Source organism: Gorilla gorilla, chromosome 4 (assembly GCF_029281585.2).
Source record: "Gorilla gorilla gorilla isolate KB3781 chromosome 4, NHGRI_mGorGor1-v2.1_pri, whole genome shotgun sequence".
NCBI lineage: Eukaryota > Metazoa > Chordata > Mammalia > Primates > Hominidae > Gorilla > Gorilla gorilla.
The window spans coordinates 31440205-31457100 of NC_073228.2; the positions used below are offsets into that span (position 1 = coordinate 31440205).

The following is a 16896-nucleotide window of genomic DNA, read 5'->3' on the forward strand; positions in this document are numbered from 1 at the left end:
AGCTACTTGGGAAGCTGAGGCAGGAGAATCGCTTGAACCTGGGAGGCGGAGGTTGCAGTGAGCCAAGACCACACCACTGCAATCTAGCCTGGCAACAGAACGAGACAGCATCTCAAAAAAATAAATAAATAAAAATAAATAAATAAATAAAAATTAGCCAGGCATTTTGGTGCGTGTCTGTAATCCCAGCTATTCAGGAGGCTGATGCAGCAGAATCACTTGAACCAAGGAGGTGGAGATTGTAGTGAACTGCACTCCAGTCTCCATCTCAAAAAAAAGAAGAATGCGTGTTCGGAACTCTGAGCTAAAGAATCTCTGGGAGTTCAATTGCTGGTCGGTTCACTCCTGGAACCTTCACTAACCAGATCCAGGCAACCTTCTGGGAGCCACAGCTTCTGGTGGTTATTGATTCCAACAATGACCACCGGCCTGTCACAGAGGCAACTTATGTTAATCTTATCTACCATCGCTCTGTGCAACACAGATTCTCCTTTGCGCTATGGGGACATTGCCATCCCATGCAACAACAAAGGAGCTTACTTATGGGTTTGATATGGTGGATGCTGGTTTGGGAACTTCTGTGCATGCATGGCACCATCTCCTGTGAACACTCATGGGAGCTCAGGCCTGATCTCCACTTTTACAGAGATCCTAAAGAGGTTGAAAAGGAAGGCCAGGTACGGTGATTCACGCCTGTAATCCTATCACTTTGGGAGACCAAGGTGGGTGAATCACCTGAGGTCAGGAGTTCAAGACCAGCCTGGCCAACATGGTGAAACCCGGTCTTTACTAAAAATACAAAAATTAGCTGGCATGGTGGCACGTGCCTGTAGTCCCAGCTACTTGGGATGCTGAGGCAGGCGAATCACTTGAACCCAGAAGGTGGAGGTTGCAGTGAGCTGAGACAGCACCACTGCACTGCAGCTTGGGCAACAGAGTGAGACTCTGTCTCAAAAAAATAAAATAAAATAAAATAAGATAAAAAAAGATGAAAAGGAAGAGCAGGCTGTTGCTGAAAAAAAGCTGTGACCAAGGAGGAATTTCAGGGTAAATGGACTGCTCCAGCTCCTGAGTTCACTGCTCCTCCGCCTGAGGGTGCAGACTGATCTGAATGTGGCAGGTGCCCTCTGTGCCTATTCAGCAATTCCTTACTGAAGATTGGAGAGCTCAGCCTGCCGTGGAAGTCTGGTCTGCAGCTCCCACTGCTCAGACCACTTGAATGGGTAGGAACAACCACCAAGTTGTCTTACAGGCTCATAAGCCACATGGAAATAAGGTTGACAGAAAATAAACATGTTTCTTAAAAAAAAAAAAAAAAGGAGCCTGGGAGTTGCCAGTCAGGAGATTCATTCCTTACCTATGAGGAACATAGGAATCCCCATCTCATCCCATGGAATGCAGGCCATACAGGGGATCAAGGCCCTTTGTTTTGGGTTAAATCAAGGTTGCCAGGTGGAGGTTGCTAGGGTGAGAATGCTAAGTGAAAACACTATATAACCAGTATACTTTTTTCTTTTTTTGAGATGGAGCCTTGCTCTGTTGCCCAGGCTGGAGTGCAGTGGCACGATCTCAGCTCACTGAAACCTCCGCCTCCCAGGTTCAAGCAATTCTCCTGCCTCAGCCTCCCAAGTAGCTGGGATTACAGGCACACACCACCGTGCCCAGCTAATTTTTTGAATTTTTAATAGAGACAGGGTTTCACCATGATGGCCAAGCTGGTTTCGAACTCCTGACCTCAAGTGATCCACCTGCCTTGGCCTCCCAAAGTGCTAGGAGTACAGATGTGAGCCACCGCGCCCAGCCAGTATGTTTTTTGTAAGCAAATGCAGTTCTCCTGTCCAGCCTGCCACCACTGGATTACCCTGTATGTAAGTCTCCTCAATAAACCCTATGTCTCAGCCTGGGAAACATTGTGAGGACCCATCTCTATAATTTTTTTTTTTTTTTAATTAGCCAGAACTAATGCCTGTAGTCCCAGCTACTCAGGAGTCTGAGGCAGGAGGATTGCTTGTGTCCAGGTGGTTGAGACTGCAGTGAGTCATGATTACACCACTGTATTCCAGCCTGGGTGACAGAGCGAGACCCTGTCTCAAAAAGTAAATAAATTAATTAAACAAACCCTATGTCTCATTCACTGGCTCTGCATCTCGTCTTCAGCCTCTCAAACATGGTGCCATTCCTGTTGAAGTCAATAGGGGTCCAGCATGACAGCTGCCTACCAACATAACATTTTGGTTGCCTCTCGGGAAGGGAGATAGATGGTTTGTGCCTGGCAGGAAAGGAAGATTTTCACTGTGTATGTTTTTGTGCTTTTTGAATTTTGAACCCTGTTAAATGTACTTAGCAAAGAAAAACCAGTTCCCCATAATTTAGACTGCTGATTGTGACATTTAACATGTTATCAGAATCACCTGAAAGGCTTGTTAAACCACAGGTTGCTGAGCCCAACTATCAGAGTTTCTGATTCAGTAGGTCTGGGGTGGAGCCTGACAATTTGTATTTCTAACAAGTTTTAGGGTGATGCTTATCCTGCTGCTCCAGGGACCACATTTTGGGAACCACTGACTTAGACCTGCTTGTCCAATATGGTAGCCACATGTGACTATTAAGAACTTCAAATGTGTCTAGTTCAAATTAAGATGTGCTGTAAGTGTAAAACATACACTGGATTTCAAAGACCTAGTACAGAAAAAGAATGCAAAATATCTCTTTAATAATTTTATATTGATTTATGTTTGAAAATGTTCTAGATATATTGGGTTAACAAAAATATGTTATTAAAAATAATTTCACCTTGGAAGAGGAGGAAGTGAAAAAAGAAAAAAATTCACCTGTTTCTTTTTACTTGCTAATTGCTAGAAAATTTCAACTTATATGGCTCATATTATATTTCTGTTGGACAGTGCAGACTTAGACAATTCTTTCTTCTCTCCTGTTTCTGTGCTGTTTAACAACAGGATTTCACTACAAGACTAATTAATAAATCTGATAAGCTGATAGTCTAAATTATTGATAGGTGACGATAACTTAATAGGTTTAACCTGTTTTCATTTTAACAACAATAGCTAATGTCCATGTATAAAAGAGTATCTACTAGGGAGAATTTTCTGACATCTTGGAAGTCAGGTGGAAACAATACCTTTGGTGAGGCAGTTCTTTTCCCCGCTTCTCAGTCCCTACTAAACTCCAAACACGTATGTTGCTGCCTCTTCAGCTCATGGTAGGACAGGGCCTGAAAGCAAAAGAACAACTCATTTCTCACGCTTTTTTCTCATAAAGTAGACATGTTCAGGGAGAAAAGCTAAATTAATTTGGAGCTACAGAACAGCTGTTTTAAAGCTATTAAGTTACTATTTCATGAATGTCACATGTTCTGTTTAAGTGGGTCAAAGGAATTCAGTGAATCCATATACCAGGAAACACTTTCACAACATTTAATCATTTGCTAGTTACTTTATCAAAGAGAAAAATTCGCTTTTAATATCCATTTAAGGGCAATAATTAACCAGCTTAGTCACTATGAGTTAATTTTTTTATCTAATACCCTAAATAGAATGATATAAAATATTTTATAATTAGTTTTTTCAGGTTATACAATCATATAATCTAGAGTCAAATAGTTCCATAAGTTGAATAATGTAAAATGCTATTTTTAAAATTTATAAAATATTTTAATTTGTGCACATTAAAATTCATTGCCATTATATTTACGATAAAATGAATGTTAACGACTTGCTTCCAATAGGGATGAAAATAGAACTATGAGAAAAGTGTTATAAAGGTATTTGCATTTTCTTGTGTGTTTAGTGTACATATCACTTTGCATTTCAGAGGTCTTGAAACTGAACAGAACATCAATATTTCATAGCCCTTTTGGATTTCTTGATTTCCATACAATCCTGCTGGATGAATATTAAGAGCGGCTTTTCGTGGGAGGCAGGGACCTTGCGTATTCCCTCAGCTTGGAGAGAATCAGTGACAGCAGTTTTCAACAGTTCACATTGTTTTGGCTTTCTAATTGAAGGTATACTCCATGCTCCACTTGTCCTGCTGGAGCTTACTTCACCATCACCTGGAGCATCCTCTCAGCCCCTGATGTGTATAGAACTTCAGTTTCTCAGGTCCCCCATTGATAATCTGCCATGTTGTGCAGGCATATCCTCTCCTAGCTTAATCATGGTGGAAGGCAAAGGAGAAGCAAAGCAACTTCTTCACAAAGTGGCAGGAAGGAGAAGTAAAAAATGCTGTTTTTTTTTTTTAGATGGAATTTTGCTCTTGTCACCCAGGCTGGAGTGCAATGGCGTGATCTCAGCTCACTGCAACCTCCACCTCCAGGGGTCAAGCGATTCTCCTGCCTCAGCCTCCTGAGTAGCTGGGATTACAGGCACCTGCCACCACAGCTAATTTATGTATTTTTTTTTTTTTTTTACTAGAGATGGGGTTTCACCATGTTGGCCAGGCTAGTCTCGAACTCTTGACCTCAGGTGATCCACTGGCCTCGGCCTCCTAAAGCGTTGGGATTATAGGCATGAGCCACCACACCCAGCCGAAAAATGCTATTTTTATCCATGCTAATATTATAGTATGATTACTTTCCCTTTTACATTTTTGTCTTTCCTGGGGTTATTGTTTGTTCATTTATCTGGCTTTTTAATTATTTATTATTAATTTAACCCCAAACTTACTCCAGTTATATAAATCTGCTCTTGATACATTCAAAACAGTGGTGTAAGGTATATGGATATGCTTTGGTCGATAGGCCCAGGTGGATATCCAGGCCTGCATAACTCAGTGAGTTTCGCGCACAAGCGCACATCTCCACTTGTTATATAACCTTTTGGTGTAAGTTCATACTTGGCTCTGAGCCACTATTGTCTGTAAAAGGTATAATTGCCCTGCTAACGCTATACAGGGGCTCTGGGCTCGGCTCAATATGGCTTGACATGGAGCGTGGGTTGACGCCCAAAGAGAGAGAGAGCCAAAGCTGTCTGTCTTGCAGACTGATAGGAGGGAGCCATGACGCAGTTCAGCTTGCTCGTGTCCAGAGAGAAAAAGAGTTAAGCTGCTGACCCTAAAGGCAAGGGAGAGCTGGCCACACAGGTGTGTGTGGGAGTCGCCGGACTAAGCAGCCAAGACAGGGTGGACAGTCTAAAAGAGCTAGTTTGAGTAAGCTGTGTAAGACAGCTGCTGCTAAATAGAACCAAATTCACCTGCCTATGGCCGGCCACCCAGTGTTCTTTCTGCTCATCCACCTACTGCCCTTAGACTTCAGCATGGGCTGGACCCAGACCCCAGGATCTAACAATTGGCGACGAGGATGGAAGGAGGTGAGTGGGTCTTCAGCCCCTGAGGGCTCCCGGGACGGCTACGTGGCCGCAGCATGAGCTGTGGTACCCGGTCGCAGTGGTGCTGCTTGGATGAGCCCCAGTGGAAACATGGGAGGCAGTGGACAGATCCCCTATGAGTGTGGAGAAGGCGCTGAAGCACCTGGAAATGCACAGCATTGAAAGGAACATACCTTTGCCAGCAGAGTCAGATGGGCATTTGCGACTGTGCTGAGGGAAATGAATGCCCAATCCCTGCAGGATGCAGCGCAGGGAGGAGGAACCTCCATTGCAGGCTTGCCCGGTAGTCCGTCAGAAAATAGAGCATGAACAGCTGTTGGGCCCCAAGAGGAGGCCCAGAGACCCCCCCATCGTGGTGGAACACATTTCCTATGGTGCCTGTGTCCCCGCTGAGTTGAGGGAGTTAAGCAACTAATGTCGGCAGTTGTGTACAGACTTAGTGCAAGTCATTCGGGAGAAGGACATTGCTGCGCAACCTAGTCCTACTAGAGCATTCCAGTTCAAAGAGTACCTGCTGCAGTTGGCGGAAGTGTAAAGCCTTTTCTGCTTGATAAGAGAACTGGCCAAGGTGCCGGCTTGCGGGACACTGGAAAACCAGAGCCACATGTGGATTTGGCAATCCACTGGTCTCTGAACCCGGATAAGTTTCCGGGCAGAGCCGCATGAACAGCTATGAAAGTTGGTCAGTGAAAGTAAAACCTGTGTCTGCATCTTGGCATCCGCTGCTTGGCTCTCCACTTATGCACTGTGTATGTGTCTCACATACCTGAAGACATTCTGGGGGTGGATGTTTTGCACGGCTTGGCAGCTGTATTGTCTGTCACGGACTTGCCGGACCGCTTGACAACGGAACTGGGACTTCTTGTCCAGAGAGCCAGGAACAGTTTGCCTTCATGGGAGGGCAACAATGGACTTTTTCTTTTTTCTTTTTCTTTTTCTTTTTTTTTTTTTTTTGAGATGGAGTCTTGCTCTGTCGCCCAGGCTGGAGTGCAGTGGCACGATCTCAGCTCCCTGCAACCTCCGCCACCTGGGTTCAAGCAATTCTCCTGCCTCAGCCTCCTGAGTAGCTAGGACTATAGGCATCTGCCACCAAGCCCGGCTAATTTTTTTTGTTGTTGTTGTTGTCGTTGTTTTTCGTTGAGACAGAGTCTTGCTGTGTCACCAGGCTGGAGTGCAGTGGCGCAATCTCGGCTCACTGCAACCTCCATCTCCTGGGTTCAAGCGATTCTCCTGCCTCAGCCTCCCAAGTAGCTGGGACTACAGGCATGCACCACCACACCCGGCTAATTTTTGTATTTTCAGTAGAGACAGGGTTTCACCATGTTGGCCAGGATGGTCTCATTCTCCTGACCTTGTGATCCGCCCGCCTCTGCCTCCTAAAGTGCTGGGATTACAGGCATGAGCCACCACGCCCAGCCAATTTTTGTATTTTCAGTAGAGATGGGGTTTCACCATATTGGCCAGGCTGGTCTCGAACCCCTGACCTTGTGATCTGCCCACCTCAATCTCCCAAAGTGCTTGGATTACAGGCGTGAGCCACCATGCTAGGCCCGACAATGGACTTTCATAGTGTTGCTGCTGGGCTATTGTATAGCCCCACCATATGCTGTGGCTTTGTTAATAATGGTCTGTTAACCTCTGATTCTCTTGCAGGTTTAAAAGTGGCAGCACTCCTCTTGCCTGGGATTGGAATGATGAGGCTGAGACAGCCTTTCTGGGTAGTAAACCAAGGGTGCCCATTTACACTAGATGTACATGTACAGATAGTTTTGGCCAGGGACTATAGCAGTGCATGAGCGCATGGAAGCACCAGTAAGCTTTTAGTCCCAGCTGTGGAAGAGAGCTGACCTCCAGTGTTCATTAATAGAGAAGCAGTTAGTAATAGCGGGATGGGTGTGTTCATGGGTAACCACACCCCCCAGACTGGGAAAGTGGTTAGTAACTGCATATGCTGCCCTTCAGGCTCATAAGAGCATGGCAGGATAGGTTACAGTCGTCATACTTACGACTAACCCAATAGTAGGTTGGGTGCATTCATGGATAATGACCCCTGGACAGGGACGGTGAAGACATCTGCTTTAGTGAAGTGGGGCACCTACTAACTTAGAGCAGCAGAGTACGCTGAGTACAAGTTCCTTAGCAGCAGAGTTACAAGAGGTTTTGGGACCTGAAGTCCTAATGCAAGATGAGGCCATGAGGCCTGAGGCACCCCTAGACCTAAGCCTTCACCATTAGGAAGCACACCCCCCCATTCCTAATAGGGTATCGTGTACAAGTGGGTCCAGCTGGGGTGCTACTGCTGCCTGGACTGCTGGTGCAGTCCAGGCTAGTACTGACATCATATGGTTTGAAAGCAGGTATGGGCAAAGTGGTTAATAAGCTAAACTCAAGGCAGCGTGAATGGTAATCACCAAGGAGGTGACACCTAAGGTAATCTGCGCCAATAGCTGGGCAGTTTATCATAGCTTACGTATGCAAGGGGCCTGCGTACCCAGAAGCTTATGTATGTATCGGGCTTGTGTGCCCAAGGCTTGTGTGTCAGGCTTATGTGTCAAGCCTGTGTCTGTATTGGGCCTGCATGCCCAAAGTTTATATGTCAGGCCTGTATGCCAAACCTGTGGATCAAACCTGTGTGTCCAAGGCATATGTCTCCTTTGGCCTAGGGGGTGGAGTATAAGGTACATATGGATGTGCTTTGGTCAAGGAATAGGCCAAGGTGGATATCCAAGGCCTGCGTAACTCAGTGAGTTTGGTGCGCAGGCGCACACCTTCACTTGTTATATAACCTGTTTGTGTTAAGTTCATACTTGGCTCTGAGCCACTATTGTCTGCCCTGTTAATGCTGTACGGGGGACCTGGGGGCTTGGCTCGGCTCAACATGGCTTGACATGGGGGATGCACTGGCACCCAGAGAAAGAGAGACAGAGAGAGCCAAAGCTGTCCATTTTACAGATGGACAGGAGGGAGCCAGGACACAGCTTGGCTTGCTCATGCCCAGAGAGAAAAAGAGTTAAGCTGCTGACCCTGAAGGCAAGGGAAAGCCTGCTGCACAGGTGTGTGTGGGAGCCACCAGACTAAGCAGTTGAGACAGGGTGGACAATGTAAAAGAGCTAGTTTGAGTAAACCGTGTAAGAGAGCTGCTGCTAAATAAAACCATATTCACCTGCCTACAGCCCATCAAGTGTTCTTTCTGCTCATCCACCCACTCCCCTCAGACTTCAGCATGGCTGGACCCAGACACCGGGATCTAACAAGTGTTTTTCTAGCAATCATAATCTATTAATTGAATCTTTCTTTGGAAATCTCTTCCAGACCCTTCTGGCCTGCTCCAATCTGTATTGGTTCCTCTCTAGGCCTATACCACTGTCTCATTGGTATCTCCATTTACAACCATCCTAGTGGTTTACTTTATACCACTCTTTTGGTTGTACCCTTCATTTTGTGTCATATTTTTCCTCCTGCTTGGTTTACTCCTTATTTTGGAGGAGCCATCCCTGGCAGCTTCCTGAAGTTTAAAAATATTTTACTTTTTTTTTTCTTTTTTTAGAGACAGGCTGTTGCTATGTTCCCTGGGCTGACCTCAAACTCCTGGGCTCAAGGGATCCTCCTGTGTAAGGAACATGGCTGCAATGCAGCGAGGCAGGCATGGGCCAAGGTAAACATCCTGCATGACTCAGTGAGTTTGGAGTGCAGGTGCATAACTTTGCTTGTTATATAATCACAGCTATGTAGGCATAACATGGGAAGGCTCACCACTTGGCTTGGAGCCACTATTGTCTGTAAAAGGTATAACTGCCCTGCTGATGCTGTACAGGCATGCTCTTGCCCAGAGAGAGAAAGTGTTAAGCTTCTGACCCTGTAGAGACAGCTGGCTTTGCAGCTGTGTGTGGGAGTGGCAGGAGTCACAGAGCCAGAACAGGTAGCTGAGACAGAGACAGACAGTGTAAGAGAGCTGCTGAATGAAACCATCTTTCACCTGCCTATGGCCCCTTGAGTGTTCTTTCAGCTATATAAGATGGGGGTCTCACCATGTTGCCCAGGTTGGTCTCAAAATCCTGGGCTCAGGTGATCCTCCCACCTTGGTATCCCAAAGTTAGGTATTACAGGTGTGAGCCACCATGCCTGAACTCCATCTTGAAGGTAGAACTAACAAGATTCACTGATAGGTAGAAGGTGGTGGGGCGTGAGAAAGAGAGGAATTGAAGATAATTCCAAGTGAGTCTGGTGACTTTTCCATATTCCAAAGATAAAAAGAAACTCATAACTTTTCATGTTTTCTCATATGCAGCAATAGATACAAAATGACAGTGGAGCAGTGTTTCCTGTTTTAGGGGAAAAGGATCACAGTTTTACACTGGTATGCTTGACTCTCTTTGAAATGGCAATTTACCTAGGCAGCCAGAGAGATTGGCTAGCTGAGATCCAACTAATTTTAGGCAACTACAACAAACAAGAAGAGAGAGAATTGGGGACAAAAAGAGAAAGACTCAGCACAACAGTCAAATCACATCAGCGAAGTCCCTTAAGCCTCCACCACTTCCCTTGCTTTCTTGCTCCGGCAGGGTCTTAGCTTGTCAGCCAGTTCCATGGCCACTCATCATACTCAGGGTGAAACTGGCCAGCAGAATGCGGCAGCCTTGGGGTGGGAGGCCTAGCTCAAGGGAAATTGAATAGCCCAGTAACTGACAAGTTTTGAGGGAGTGCAAACCATCTATCAACAGATATTTTTTTTCCCTTAAGAAAGAAGAACTGTAGCAAAATGACAGATGCATTACAATAAAAAGCTCAAAAAAGGGCAGGGGTGATATATAAGAAACAGCGATGAGTAGGCGGGGCGCAGTGGTTCACGCCTGTAATCCCAGCACTTTGGGAGGCCAAGGCCGGCAGATCACGAGGTCAGAAGATAGAGACCATCCTGGCCAACATGGTGAACCTCGTCTCTACTAAAAATACAAAAATTAGCTGGGTGTGGTGAAATGTGCCTGTAATTCCAGCTACTCAGGAGGCTGAGGCAGGAGAATTGCTTGAACCCGGGAGGAGGAGGTTGCAGTGAGCCAAGATCCTGCCACTGCACTCCAGCCTGGTGACAGAGCGAGATTCTGTCTCAAAAAAAAAAAAGAGGCCGGGGGCGGTGGCTCACGCCTGTAATTCCAGCACTTTGGGAGGCTGAGTGGGGAAGATCATGAGGTCAGGAGTTTGAGACCAGCCTGGCCAACATGGCACAACACTGTCTTTACTAAAAATACAAAAATTAGCCGGGCATGGTGGCGAGTGCCTGTAATCCCAGCTACTCAGGAGGCTGAGGCAGGAGAATTGCTTGAACCCGGGAGGTGGAGGTTGCAGTGAGCCAAGACCGTGCCATTGCACTCCAGCCTGGGTGACAAGAGCAAGACTCTGTCTCAAAAAAAAAAAAAAAAAGAAAAGAAAAAGAAACAGTGATGAGTAAAGAAACTGACAATGTTTACAGCTGTATAGATTAAATAGTTGTTGATAGTGGTTTTGATGTTTAGTGCAATTTGTCAGAAAAGATTCTTAGAAGAGACTTAATAAGAAAGATGAATAACAATGTTGAACTAAATCACAACAAAAGTGGAAGTGAGTTATAAGGCAGAGGAGAAAGAAAATCTTGCTAAAGATTTTCTGTAGCAAGCAAAATTATAGGGGAGCAACATTATAGCTACTGTTTCCTGATGGTCATTAAAAATATTGGGCAGGGCGTGGTGGCTCACGCCTATAATCCCAGCACTTTGGAAGGCGGAGGCAGGAGGATCACTTGAGCCCAGGAGTTTGAGACCAGCCTGGGCAACATGGCGAAACTCTGTCACTACAAAAAATACAAACATTAGCTGGGTGTGGTGACATGTGCCTGAAGTTCCAGCTACTAGGGAGGCTGAGGTAGAAGGATCACCTGTGCCCAGGAGGTGGAGGTTGCAGTGAGCTGTGATCACCCCACTGTACTCCAGCCTGAGTGACAGAGCCTCATCCTGTCTCAAAAAAAGAAAAAAAAAAAAAAAAAAAAGAAACCAGTGACCCATAACATAATTGTTAACAATTTATAGGTAACCAATTGTAAAAGAGAAAAAGAATTAAAACAGAAAATGCAAACCCAAATGACCACAGGGGCCAGAAGGGTAATGTGGAAATGGATATTTTTACTTTTGTTTCTTGAAATATGGCTCTCTTGGGTCTTCAATAAAAGTAATAGAGTCATGGAAACAGATATTCTACCATAAGAAAAAAATAGTGCAAGGAGAGACCATAAATATAAACTTAAAATTCTCTCCACTTTGGAAAAATAACAGAGAATGGGGGGCACTGTGGTGAACCAGCGGGTACATACCCCATCTAAAGGGGCCAGCCACCACTCAGTGATGTGAGATTAAGGGGCCTCACATTATAGATCCTCTAATTTTTAAAGTGGATACACAACTTAATTTCTATGTGAAAGATCCAGATTTCAAAACGTTGGATCAGCCAGGTGTGGTGGTGCACACCTGTAGTCCCAGCTACTCAGGAAGCCAAGGTGGGAAGGATCCTTTGAGCTTAGGAGTCAGAGGCTGCAGTGAGCTATGATCATGTAGTAAGTTCTCCCAAAGTCAAAGTCATGTTGAGAAAAGAAAAAAATCCCAGCCATTTACAATTTACGTAAGATATACCTAAAACAACATTACTAAAAGAGTTTGATAATACTGGGAAGTGTTTCTATTAAAGCAAATGCTAACATAAAGAAGGCTATTGTGGCTAATATGATAAGGAACTGTATTGGCTCATATAACTAGAAGGTTAAAGTTAAGGAGGGGTTTTATGGTTATTTATTTCAGTAGCTCAATAATTTCATCAAGGACCCAATTTATTAGGTCCATCTGATTTGCTATCTACAATATTATATTCACCCTAAAGTTGGCTTTTATTTTTTTGGAGACAGGGTCTTGCTCTGTTGCCCAGGCTGGAGTGCAGTGGTGCAATCACGGCTTGCTGCAGCCTTGACCTCCCAGGCTCAAGCGATCCTCTTACCTCAGCCTCCTGAGTAGCTGCTACCACAGGCATGTAGCACTATGCCCAGCTCATTTTTGTATTTTTTGTGGAGACAAGGTTTCCCCATGTTTCCCAGGCTGATTTCAAACTCCTGGGCTCAAGCCATCTGCCTGCCATGGCCTTCCCAAGTGCTGAGATTACAGGAATTAGCCACCACACCCAGCCACTTTCCTTCTTAAGACTCATCAAGTGCACTAGTGAGGGCTTTATTTATAATGAGATGGCTGCCAGCCACACTTTGAACATAGGTTTTCACGTTTATGGGAAGTAGAAGAGAGCTATTCACCCAGCTGTTTATAAGTCTGTCCCTGGGTCTAATTAGGACAATTTCGTAACATACCTATTCTTGAACCAGCAAAGTTCACAGGGGAATGCCACATGCTGATTGGCTTAGGTTTGGATTCCTAAACTAATCTTGTATTAGTTATCTCTTGCCACATAACAAATTATCTAAACACTTAGTGGCTTATGGCTGAGCATGGTGGCTCATGCCTGTAATGTCAGCATTTTGAGAGGCCAAGGCAGGCAGATCACCTGAAGTCAGGAGTTCAAGATCAGCCTGACCAACATGGTGAAACTCTGTCTCTACTAAAAATACAAAAATTAGCTCGGCATGGTGGCGCACTCCTGTAGTCCTAGCTACTTGGGAAGCTGAGTTGGGAGGATTGCTTGAGCCCGGGAGGTGGAGGTTTTAGTGAGTTGAGATCGTGCCACTGCACTCCAGCCTGGGCGATAGGGTGAGACTCTATCTCAAAAACAAACAAACAAAAAACTTAGTGGCTTAAAACAACAACAAACATTTATTATCTCTCAAAGTTTCTGTGGTCAGGAACAGATTAACTGAGCAGTTCTGGCTCAGGATCGCTCATGAGGATGCAATAAAGATGTCATCTGAAGGCTTGACTGAGGCTGGAGTATCCACTGTCAAAGTGGCTAACTCCAGCCAGGCACAGTGGCTCATGCCTGTAATCTCAGCACTTTGGGAGGCTGAGGCAGGTGGATTGCTTGAGCCCAGGAGTTTGAGACCAGCCTGGGCAACATGGCAAAACCCTGTTTCTACAAAAAATGCAGAAACTAGCCAGATGTGGTGGTGTGCACCTGTCCTGGCTACTCAGAAGGCTGAGGTGAGAGGATCACCTGAGCCTGGGAGGTGGAGGTTGCAGTGAGTGGAGATCATGCCACTGCCCTCCAGCTTGGGTGACAGAGTGAGACCCTGTTTCAAAACAAACAAACAAACAAATGAAAAACCCCAAAGTGGTTCACTCACATGGCTGATGCCCTAGTTGTTCTTCACAAGGTCCTCTCCTCAAGGCTGCTTGGGTGGCCTCACAATATGGTGGCTGCCTTCCCCCAGAGTGAGTGATTCAAGAAAGAGGGTACTGAGTGGAAGCTATGTCCTTGGAAGTAACACAGCATCACTTCCACCATATTCTATTTGTCAGGTGTGAGTCACAGTAGAGAAAGGGAACCTCTCTTTCCCAATAGTTTTTACTAAAGTTCCAGAATTGATTCCCATTAGCCTTGCCAGGTTCATCATCACCCTGGCCATGCCTGGCTCTTGGCCAGTCTCTGGAGCTGAGAGGTGGGCTCAGTCCCATCTGAAACACATGAATGGAAAGTGGAAGAGAGATAGCTCCCCAAAGGGAAATCAGGTGGTGTTACCAGAAGAAAGAATAGATACTAGATGAGCAAAAATAAAAGATGTCCACTATAATGCCTCAATGTTATTGGAAATCTTTACAGCAATTGCACATTACTTCATGAAAAAATTTAATAATATGAAAAATTAAAGATATTAATAGTGATTATCTCTGCATGGCACTTTCCTTCTAGTTTGCTATTTATTCCAAATTTCTGTTCATGAGTATGTATTACTTTTATAATCAGAAAATAAAAATAACTATTGTTTTCTAAAAGGTAAAATTCACCACCATGAGAGTGGAAACAGGATACAGTACTTCTGGCCAGGTGTGGTGGCTCATGTCTGTAATCCCAATACTTTGGGAGGCTAAGGCAGGCAGATCACCTGAGGTCAGAAGTTCGAGACCACCCTGGCCAACATGATGAAACACTGTCTCTACTAAAAATACAAAAATTAGGCCAGGCGCAGTGGCTCATGCCTGTAATCCCAGCACTTTGGGAGGCCAAGGCGGGCAGATCATGAGGTCAGGAGATCAAGACCATCCTGGCTAACATGGTGAAACCACGTCTCTACTAAAAATACAAAAAATTAGCCAGGCATGGTGGCACGTGCCTGTAGTCCCAGCTACTCAAGAGGCTGAGGCAGGAGAATCACTTGAATCCAGGAAGCAGAGGTTGCAGTGAGCAGAGATCACGCCACTGCTCTCCAGCCTGGGCAACAGAGCAAGACTCTGTCTTAAAAAAACAAAACAAAGCAAAAACAAAAATTGGCTGGGCATGGTAGTGTGCACCTGTAATCCCAGCTACTCAGGAGGCTGAAGCAAGGAGAATCACTTGAACCTGGGAGGCGGAGGTTGCAGTGAGCCAAGATCGCGCCACTGCACTCCAGCCTGGGCGACAGTGCGAGACTCTGACAAAAAAAAAAAAAAAAAAAAAAAAAAGTGATACAGTACTTCTAATCCCAGCATTTTGGGAGGCTGAGGCAAGAGGATCACTTGAGGTCAGGAGTTCCAGGCTGCAGTGAGCTTTTTTTTTTTTTTTTCTTGAGACAGAGTCTCCCTCTGTCACCAAGGCTGGAGGGCAAAGGCACAATCTTGGTTCACTGCAACCTTTGCCTTCTGGGCTCAAGTGTTCCTCCCATCTCTGCCTCCCGAGTAGCTGGGACTAGAGGCATATGCCACCACACCTGGCTAAATTTTTTGGTATTTTTTGTAGAGATGGGGTTTTGCCATGTTGCCCAGGCTGGTCTTGAACTCCTGAGCTCAAGCAATCCGCCTGCCTTGGCCTCTCAAAGTGCTGGGATTACAGGCGTGAGCCATCATGCCTGGCCTTGAAGTGAGCTTTGATAGTGGCATAGCAATCTAGCATGGGTGATAAGAGCAAGACCCTCTCTCTTTAAAAAAAGAAAAAAAAAATCCATTTAGCCAAAGACTTTTCTTTCCAAGGAAAAGAAAGAAAGCAAGAATATACAATGAGTGGAAAGTGTAAACCATGATGGCTGAAAGTGTAAACATGATGGCTGAAGCAAAATCGGGTATACCAATTATTAATATATGAAAGAGTTTCTTTTATTAAAGGGCAACAACTGTCAGATTTAGCATTTACCAAAAAAAGATACAACTATATGCTGTTGTGACCACAAAAATCAGTGGAATTGTTGAGAGTAGAAACAATTCTATTCTCAATAGAAGTCAAAATTTCACAATATTGTCTTTCTGGGAACAAAGCATGTCCCTCCTTTCATTAAAATCCTCTTTTACCTCCCCCTATTGTCTTGTAGCTTTTCCACACAGGTCCATTGCATTTTTTTTTGACTTTATTCTTCCATATTTTATGTTTTTATTGCTTTTATAATCTTTCCTTCCATATTTTTAACTTGTCTATATGTTTTATATATATTGTATATATACTGTGTGCTTATATATGGATGTATTTGTATATAGGAAAATTACTGCCACTATTGGAAGAAATGTAAATGAGTAGAGTACAACATACTAAGATAAAAATTTGGTCAAAAATGATTGTATCTTTCCATATAATTAGATCTATAGGAAGAAAGGTAAGAGTATCAGTTGTTGTAAATAATTGCTAACACTGGGCACGGTGGCGGTGGCTCACGCCTGTAATCATAGCACTTTGGGAGGCCAAGGCAGGAGGATCACCTGAGGTCAGGAGTTCGAGACAAGCCTGGCCAAGATGGTCTCTACTAAAAATAAAAATTAGGTGGGCATGGTCGTGCACGTCTGTAATCCCAGCTACTCAGGAGGTTGAGGCAGGAGAATAACTTGAACCTTGGAGATGGAGGTTGCAGTGAGTCGAGATTGTGCCATTGCACACCAGCCTGGGCGACAGAGCAAGGCTCCATCTGAAAAAAAAAAAAAAAAAAAGAAAGAAAGAAAAAAGAAAAAAAAATTGCTAAACATACAAGATTCTGTGGCAGGGCGCAGTGGCTCACGCCTGTAATCCCAGCACTTTGGGAGGCTGAGGCAGGTGGATTATCTGAGGTCAACAGTTCAAGACCAGCCTGGCCAACATGGTGAAATCCCATCTCTACTAATACAAAAACTAGCTGGGTATAGTGGCAGTGCCCTGTAGTCCCAGCTACTTGGGAGGCTGAGGCAGAAGAATTGCTTGAACCTGGGAAGCAGATGTTGCAGTGAGCCAATCACACCACTGCACTCCAGCCTGGGCACAGAGCCAGACTCTGTCTCAAAAAAAAAAAAAAAGATTGTGTTCTTTCTTGTGATTTACTTAAAAGGCGATGATTCTTTAAAGAAAAGAAAAAACAAAATACTGTAAGAGGAGCTTATAATAAATGTAGAAATAAAAGATATGACAATAATCATAAAATCATCAAAATACAGGAAGGCAGATA

The 16896-nt window shown here is 44.7% G+C and overlaps 1 long non-coding RNA gene across 2 annotated transcripts in view; it reads right to left on the minus strand.

The window, feature by feature from the left end:
* Window positions 1-16896, minus strand: part of LOC129533456 (uncharacterized) — a 68413-nt gene that overhangs the window by 27113 nt on the left and 24404 nt on the right. For both annotated transcript variants that reach the window (XR_010133593.1, XR_008679716.2), the window contains exon 2: window positions 3140-3232. This is a non-coding gene — a long non-coding RNA (uncharacterized lncRNA). The remainder of the gene's footprint in view (window positions 1-3139; window positions 3233-16896) is intronic.